This window comes from Euprymna scolopes, chromosome 40 (genome assembly GCF_053919585.1).
Source record: "Euprymna scolopes isolate OS-2025 chromosome 40, ASM5391958v1, whole genome shotgun sequence".
NCBI classification, from domain to species: Eukaryota; Metazoa; Mollusca; class Cephalopoda; order Sepiida; family Sepiolidae; genus Euprymna; species Euprymna scolopes.
The window spans coordinates 16111168-16120359 of record NC_136521.1 but is presented as its reverse complement, the minus strand read 5'-3'; positions in this window follow the sequence as shown (position 1 = coordinate 16120359).

Genomic DNA, 9192 nt, shown 5'->3' with positions numbered 1-9192 from the left:
ATTATATGGGGTGTTCATTGTGCGGGTGGACCGATACAAAAATGATACTTCTTTGTTATTGTAGCGATATCATACAGCCGAAAGGTTGATTGGGAACAAGGATTCAAGGTATAAGGTTTTAATATAATTAAATCTTGCTTTGAATCTTCATAAAGAGACATAAAAGCATGCATGTTTAAACATTGTTGGATAGAAGTTCAAATTCTTTTCAGAATGGTTAAAAAAAAAAATTCAATCCATGATGACAAAATAATGCAGAATGCAAAACTCTTGTGATTGTTGCTTTTTTTTTTGTGTGTGTGTGTGTGGTTGCTGATTGCGGCAGAGGGAGCAGCTAAACGTATGAGTCATGCATCAAAATGCTAATCACCAGGTTCAGTGAATTAAGATAATGGATGTTTTTTTTTAAACGCACCGCAGCATAGATTATGGATTGCTTTAAATTCAGCCTATAAAATTCAAATGAAAGTTTCCATGATAAACGAGTCACATCTGCAATTTAACATTTTGTGAATTTGATTGGATTTAAAAACACAATTATGCATATTACATTTTTGGTCTATGTAAGTCTTGACCCGATAAAAGACTGTGCTGCATCGTTATTGTAAAAAATCGATTTCTGTTTCGTCACGTGACATTTGTCGTAAATACTTGAAGAATAGTTTCCATTTCTATTTCCTGCATAAAAATATTCCCTTTAATTATTAACTTATACATTATCGTTTTGCGTGCATTTTGGATATTTTCAGTACTGCGACATGGCAAAAGCAATGTCCACAGGTATTGAGTACATGGACATAAGAATCATACATTTTGCCTATTATGTTTTCTGTTTGTTTTCAGCCACAGCAACGCGTGGTCGGTTACAGCAGTTATTAAATAAATACGAACACATAACTTGGTTTGTTCTTTTTTTCATCTCTCTATATCATCGGAATATTATTTCTTTGGATCCTCATTACATACACACACACAAACACACAAACATAAACAGACACACAGATACACACACATATATAGGCTGTATTAATAAAAAGTAAATTTGCATGGCACATTCCATTGTTAATTTGCTTCAGTCTGTGTTTATACATTACACTTCTGCATTAATATCAATTCAAATTTCCTTTACATATGAAATTAAAATTATTTAAAACTGGAAAGCAACAGCGTAATTAGTACATTAACTTTTTCACGTGTATCAAATCAAACGTGTATATCGATTTATTTTCGTATTTCAGCTGATTCCTGGAGAGATTGCTTCCATATAGAGAACTTTCTCAACTGTTGCTTATTAGTGGCCGTATGCCAATTGCAGTTGAGTTAACTTTTATAAAATGTGTCATCTGCACATTGAGTACATGGCATGATGAACCTAATCTGCAAAATAACATTTTCCAAGATTAAATCAAATATTGATTACATGTGAGACGTCTTAAGATTACATGTAAAGAAAACGAGATGTCAGATCAGTAATACAAAACAGAGGTATGAGTCGAGATGAGAAATGACGTCACGTTTTGTCGAGCTGAGAGAGAGACATACTTTTTAGCTTGTGAAAGTCGAACTTAAGACATCGAATAAATGTCTGCTAATGTTGGCTAATAATTTAGAAAAAAAAACATTTGAAACGACTAGGACCAATATCGATTCCCACGTCACCCAAAGAAGACGATATGTTTGAAAATGACTCATGCGAAGGAGCCTTGTATATCTTTATAAAGCTATAATTCGCTCATACGTTAAGTATTGCTGACACATCAGGACCAAGTTAGCTAACTCTAGTCCCTCACACTCTTAGACAGGGTCTTAAATAGAGTCTGAAATCTAATAAGTCCCGCACTATCGGCCAAGGTCTAACCTTTGTCCCATCGCCGCAGTGTCGCAAACCTGTGCCATTTTTACAAATACTTTGATGTAACATGCCCTGATGAACATATAGCATTTGTGCCATCCTTTCGATAAACATGAGCAGCAAAAAAACCCCTATTCTAGGTCTCTAGATGCTGGAAGACTTTTGGTGCTTCTGTACTTTTGCAACCGAGTATTTTAAATAATTTTTACAGATATAATTCAGGGCCCTGTCGGTGGGGCATTAAAATAAGCCGACTGCCCCCCTGTCAGAGGGTAAAAGTCCCTCGAGGGGCGTCCTGGATATGACCTTAAACTATATCCAGTGGTGAGGCCCCAGCTTGTGGGCTTTGGGGAGTATGGAGCCACCCTTTAATTACCATTGTTCCCAGGTCCACTCTGACCCGGAGTGGTAGTACCTGTTAGGATCCCAACTATGGGTTAAATAGAAACTGATTGGAAAATAACAAATATATTCTATTAAAATTTTTTTCTTCAAAATCTTTGGATTCGGCATTAAATAACCTGAAAAAGGTTGATATGCCGTAAAACAAAAACAACCAACTAACCAACAGATTTAATTCAAGCTTAACGATATCTTTTTTACTAGCCTTGGTGCCCGGCATTGCCCAGGTGTTTGTAGGTGTGTGTTGAGCAAAAAATAAAAAAGTTGTAGTTGCAAGCAGGCGCGAATCCGTGATGCGAAGGCGGAAAAGAAAGTGTAAGGGTGTTGGGTGAGTACAAACTAAAAAGGAAAGTTGCGAGCGCAATAAAAAGTGCTAGTAAGAAAGCAGGTTCGAGCCCGTGCCGCGAAGGAGGCACAGAATGCGAAAATAAAATATGACGCGTAAGCTGTTGCGCCCATCGTCAAGCCAGAAGTGAGGTAGGTATAAATTAAGGCTAAACAATCGAAAAGTGGTGATGACTTTCGAAAATATCAGTGAAAAACGTGACCCCTCCCTGTAGAAAAGTGCCTAGTTGAGGATGAAGGAATTAATGTTTTTGGCCAAGTTGTCTATATTTGTTGTCCGAGAGAACCGAGGTTGAAAATTAGACTAATCTCGTGAAAATTCGTCGCTTCTGTCGAAAGGTTTTGCGAGATATGCATACATACATATATTCATACATACACTTAAACGGACAAGTGAGATTTATATAATAGACTAGCCAAAACTCCGGCATTACCCGGGTTTTTGTAGGTGTGTGTCGAGAAAAAAAGTTGTAGTAGGCAGCCAGACTCGAACCTGTGACGCGAATACGGAGGTGTGTGTAAGAGTGTTGGTTGAGCAAAAAAAGAGGGGGGGGAACTGCAGGCGCAAAAAAGGTAGTAGTAAACAGGCTCGAACCCGTAACGCGCCAAAAGAAAAAGAGGTGAAAAAAAAAAACTCTTACCGATGTGCCTACAGTGGTTGTGACGTCACAGGCGGCCGATATAACACCTTTTAACCGACGTCGTGAATGCGAGGGTTGAATGACTTGCAAAAAATGTCAGCGAAAAAATCGACCCTATAAAAACGTTGGAACAAATCAATGTAGTGTACGAATTCAAATGCTCTATGGGAGAATGTAACTCCGAAAATAATATTTACATTATGCACACAACGACAACGTTGTCCCGGCCAATAATTATGCATCTAAATAATACTAGTACTCTATACAAAACGTTTGATAAAAGAAGACAACTGTCAGCCCCTCCAATCTTAGAAAGGTCCTCGTTGACAACATAAAAATTATACAACATGAGAATGATATTAAAAAATTAAAAATTCTTGAAGCGTCATGTATTAGAACCCACTATAAATGATATTGCAGTCGAGAAAAGCAGTAACGTTCTACAATGTCTTGCGTTGTTCGTATTGGACGGATTTTGCTAACGGTGTCCGCGAACTTGTTGATTTTAATACTCAAATATTTAACTGACCTCTATTTTTAATCGACTTTTCACCAACTCTATATATTTAACTTTTACGTTTACTATATATTCTAGTTTTCACTTTTAATTTTCATTTTCGCTCTTTTGCATTTTTACTTCAACACCTGATGATGATTCGTGGACGAACCGAAAGCGTTCGTGACAGCAACAACTATGGAACTTTTATTAATATTTTTGATTTTGATACAAAAAAGATTATACGGAAAATTGAAAAAGAATCATAAAGCAATGTGTGTCCGTTGCATTTAATAATATTTACTTGCAGGAAAAAATGCTGCCTAAATATACCATTATATATATATATATATATATATATATATATATATATATATATATATATATATAACGTTACAATTATGTTTTGTTTGCGACTAACAAGTCGGAAAATGTATGTCTTTTCTGCATTTTAAGTCGCATAATCCTCAGATATTCACTTTAAAAACAATGTGGGATATTACTTTGAACAGTTTATGTAGTTCTTGCATTAACAAACTCTCCCAATTTACCCGCTACGGTTTTCATCATGTTGTATTCATCTTGACTTAATACAATTATTTTTGTATTTTTGTGTATTTAAATTTATTATTATTTTTATTTAATCTATTTTTTTTATAATAAATCATCTTTTTTTTATTTCAACATCTTTGAGTCCTACTTTTTATTTATATTAATTGCTTGATTTATAATTTATTTTTCATGTAAAATACTTTTAATTAGATAAAGTGTTTAAATTGAATTCGAAACTTCACGTCATGCTTTGTTTCTCTTGCTTACTTTTCGAAAGGTTAGTTGATTTTTAAAACTTATTTAATCGGTATTTTGAACATCGTCACGAATTAAAATTATTATGTATATATATATATTTATTATTTAAAAAAAAATAATCACTGTAGTTTCATTATTTGGACTAAGTTTTTTTTATTATATTTATTTTCTTTTGTCAGCTTATAAACAGTCTAAGGGAGGCAATTTCAAATTTCTTTCTTTCTTATTCCATTCAAAAGGAAAATTAGTTAATTGAATTACTTGTCCTATTTAGCTTGCACATATTAAACAGTTTACATTTTCGATATCATTTAATGCTTTCAATCCAATATTGAATAAATATTTGTAATATTTTTTTCAATTTTATCCATAAATTTGCATTATTACTTTATCTAATTAATTTGTAACCAAGGATATTTTTGCTAGTATAATTCAAATGTATTTCTGTATTAAGTTCAATCAGAATTTAATAGTTCTCTAGTAAAAAAGTTCATGCTTCTGGGCTTGAACTTTACTACCGTATGTCAAATCCGTTGCCAGGATTGTGGGATCCGTCTATCGATCCAGTAGATCTATCACTGCTGATGAAATCCTTTGCCTCTATAAGAGCAAGGTAGGCCAGTAATGGAGTACTGTTGCCACGTCTGGGTAGGTACTGCTAGGAAACACTTATCCTGCCTTGACAGAGTCCAAAATAGACTTCGTTGCTTATAGGGGATGACCTTTTCTCTTCCCTTCAACTTCTTTCTCACAGAAGATACGTTGCGAGCCTGTCTCTGCTTTATCGTTATTTCCATAACAAGTGCTCTCTGAGCTCCAAGCTATGCCCCCCTCGCCAAACTTTCATGAGAAACACTCATCTAGGTGAAAACACTAACAATAATCTGTGCCAAAACATAAACGTAGACTCCATGAACAAAATTTCTAAGAACGGCACGCCCGTGGAACTGTCTTCCGTTTACCTGCTTCCCAGCTGCCTACAAGATACCCGTCTTCAAGCCCAACGCAAACAAGTTCTTGATGAGCCGTCCCACTAAAGTTAACAAATTTACCGAACCTCCACTAATAACGATTACTAGCATTCTGATACTGTTCACCCTTTTACCCTCATCCTCGAGTGACCTTGATAAGTGGTGACTCCAATATAATATATATATAATATATATATATATATATATATATATATATATATATATATACATGCGTGTTTTTCTCGATTCTACATGACTTACGAGGGGCATGCAAAGTAATGGCCTTGACCCACTTCCAGTTGTCTGATCTCGCTGAAATTTTGCATGTGTGACTATCTATATCTCTACAGGTTATGTGGCATAATACAGCTCTGAACTAATTGTGGTTTCTGTTTTACAGGTGTTTGAACTGAGTCAGGTGTGAAATGGAGCCCGTTGAATGTCGAGGAATGATCCAGTTTTTGTATTTGAAAGGACGCACATCACAGGAGACTTTTGATGACATGATAGAAACTTATGGTGATAATGCCGCATCATATGACATTGTAAAACGCTGGCATCGTGAATTCAAACATGGCCGGAAGTCTGTAGAAACAGCTCCCAGACCTGGTCGCCCCCTACTGCCATTGATGAGGCATCTGTCCATCGTTAAGGCTGCCATTCTGGATGATCGGCGCATTACTATTCGTCAAATATCCTAAAATGTCAAGATTAGTACAGGGTCTGTGGAAACTATCATTCATGACGATTTTCATATGCATAAGGTGTCTGCCAGATGGATTGTCAGGTTGCTCACACCATTCCAGAAGCGAGACCGCGTCAAGTGCTTGAGGTTGAATTTGGAGATGTGCCAAGAAGACGAGTCCAAGTTTTTCAAAAGACTGATTACACAGGATGAAAGCTAGGCCCATCACTATGATCCAGAGACCAAAGTCCAGTCAATTCAGTGGAAGCACTTGGACTCTCCACCTCCAAATAAGGCAAGCGAGCAGCCCTCCGCTGGCAAGGTCATGCTCACAGTCTTCTGGGACCAGGACGGAGTAGTGATGACAGATTTCCTGGCACAGGGTACCACAATTACAGGAGCCTATTATGCTTAACTTTTGAGGAAATTAAGGGAAGCTATGAAAATCAAGAGGCGGGGCAAGATCAGCAAAGGTACCCTCCTCCACAGGACAACGCTCCGTTCCACAACTCGCACGTCGCCAGATCAGAAGTACGGGCGTGTGGTTATGAAATCCTTCCCCATCCTCCCTACTCTCCTGATCTTGCACTCTCTGACTTTCACCTCTTCCCAGCCTTGAAGTTGTTTTTGAAAGGAAAGCGTTTCCCAGATGATGCAGCCTTGATTTCTGAAGTCATGTCGTGGTTGGAGGACCAACCTTGGGTGTTCTACAAAAACGACCTCCAGAGCTGCATCAAACGATGGGAGAAATGCATTACTCTTGGTGGTTCCTATGTAGAGAAAGACTAATAACTGTGCCAAGTTTCGTTGCTCTACTCCTATAGGAAGGGGGTCAGGTGCATTACTTATTGCACGCCCCTCGTACACATGATGCATACATTATTATTTATGGATTATTTATTGAAATAAAAAGATACAGATTTGTTTTTTTTAGAAAAATCCTATCAACTCCCCAATCTATGAAAAGTTTTAAATGTTTATTGTCAATTATTTTTTCGTAATATTTAACTGTTAATTAAACCATGCTTTAACGAAAGTATTTTTAGATGTGAAATAATTTGGTGGATTTTTCTCATAGAAATAGTTTCAGACAAAGCAGAAATCCACTAGATCTTCGGAGTTAAAAGAATACTGCAAGCTCGACATCGAGCCAGCGATTAGTGTTTGATGGATGGATTCCAATTTAGAAAACAGCCACCTTTCTTTTGTCAGATGGGAATTTACGGTTTTTCTGTATGAATTGAAATAAACCATTGACAGTTTTAAAGTTGGCTGAAATGAAAATAGAATTGTAATAATTCTATTGGCATTCAAGTGTAATCATTTGGCCAGACAGAATGTTACTTCAAAATCAGGATTTGTACATTAGTGTTAGAATGATTCATCAGAATCTGAACTTTTGAGGTATCGGAATTGGAAAAATTAGTGCATAGTCTGCAATGCCAAAAACGATTATTTATATTGCTTTTATTTCATTGTTTATGTTTAAAATTTATTTTTATACGACCCCAGACAAAGCATGAAACCACTAGGTAAAAAGCTGAAAAAAATTTTGAAGGTAAAAAAAAAAAAAAAAAAAATGAAAAGTGTGAGATGGATAGACTTGAACCCAGAAAACATCATTTTCCCCCTCTTTGTCATAAACATCGCTCATAAAATGTGAAGATTATAGAACAAAATAAGGGAAGCGAGAGCTATGATTTATAATTTAATGACCAAACTATACAATGATAATAGACTTTAACTTAAGAACAATATTGTACTACTACGTTAATAAAATGGAAACAAAATCAAAATGCACCGGAAAATAAAAGAAAAAAACTCACAGCAAACTTCGGATAGGTGTGAGGTTGGAAAGAAAGTAATGCCGTTTTTTACTTTATCACTTTGCAGTTTACTAAGTTGTGCCCAGTTTCGTTCTTTTTTTTTTTTTTTTTTTGATAAATTATTGTCTTAATATTTTGTTTAGCCCTTCAAATATGAAAAAAAAAACATTCGGGAAATATTCAGTTTAATTGTCTAAGCCGGCAAAATATTGAGGAAAATCTGAGACATTGTATAATCAAAAAAATTGAAACTCCGCTGTAGAAGCCATATTTGCACTGGAGCCATTTTATGTAAGGATCTAATAACAACAAATTATTATGGCGAAGGCAGGAGTTGCCATCAACCTTAGTCCTGAAAAGACCAAGGGTGTAGGTAGGTGGGATATAGTGAGCAGGGAGAGAGTTTTACGGCAATGTGGTTCTTGGAAAGAATCTTCTGGAAAATTTATTAGTTTCGATTCGGAAGTTCTGCCTCATCCGTTTTATCCATATAATATTGTCTCATCCTACTACCATCTTACATTTAATTTCCAGAATCATTTAAGCAATAAAATTTATGAAAATGACGACTAAGTAAAAAATAACCTACAAATATTTTTTTGACAAAGGCACGCAGACGATAATTGATCGTCGGACAAAAGTCATAGAGGATTTGGGAAATTATACCAAAATTTGAATGTTTCAGATTAAATAAATATGTTGGACAAAAATGACTTTCTTCCAACCTGATATAATTAGGTTGTGATTAACAAAAACAAAACGAGATATTTTTTACTCGGTAGAATTACTTTAATCAAAACACATTCGCATAATTGAAAATATTGATGAAAAGTTTTATCCGCCATTGTTTAAGAATTAAGCTTAATGAGTTGCACCTCCAACAGATCCTAGATATCAAAGAAATTTACAATCATTTTCAATATAAGACAGACAAAATAAAACGTTAAGTTAATTATTTAATTAAAGTCGCACAATTTCTAAGAGCTGCATTCATTCACACCATTTGGAATTAAACCGAAATCTTGTAGATTTTCTGTGCAAAATCAAAAACAGTTTTTCTTAATTGAAATCTACTTTTCATTGTACTCGTGTGCACTCTTACACAATTAAAGTCTGCAATGCAATCAGCAAGTGCGTAATGTTTAATTGGTGTCCTTGGGCGAG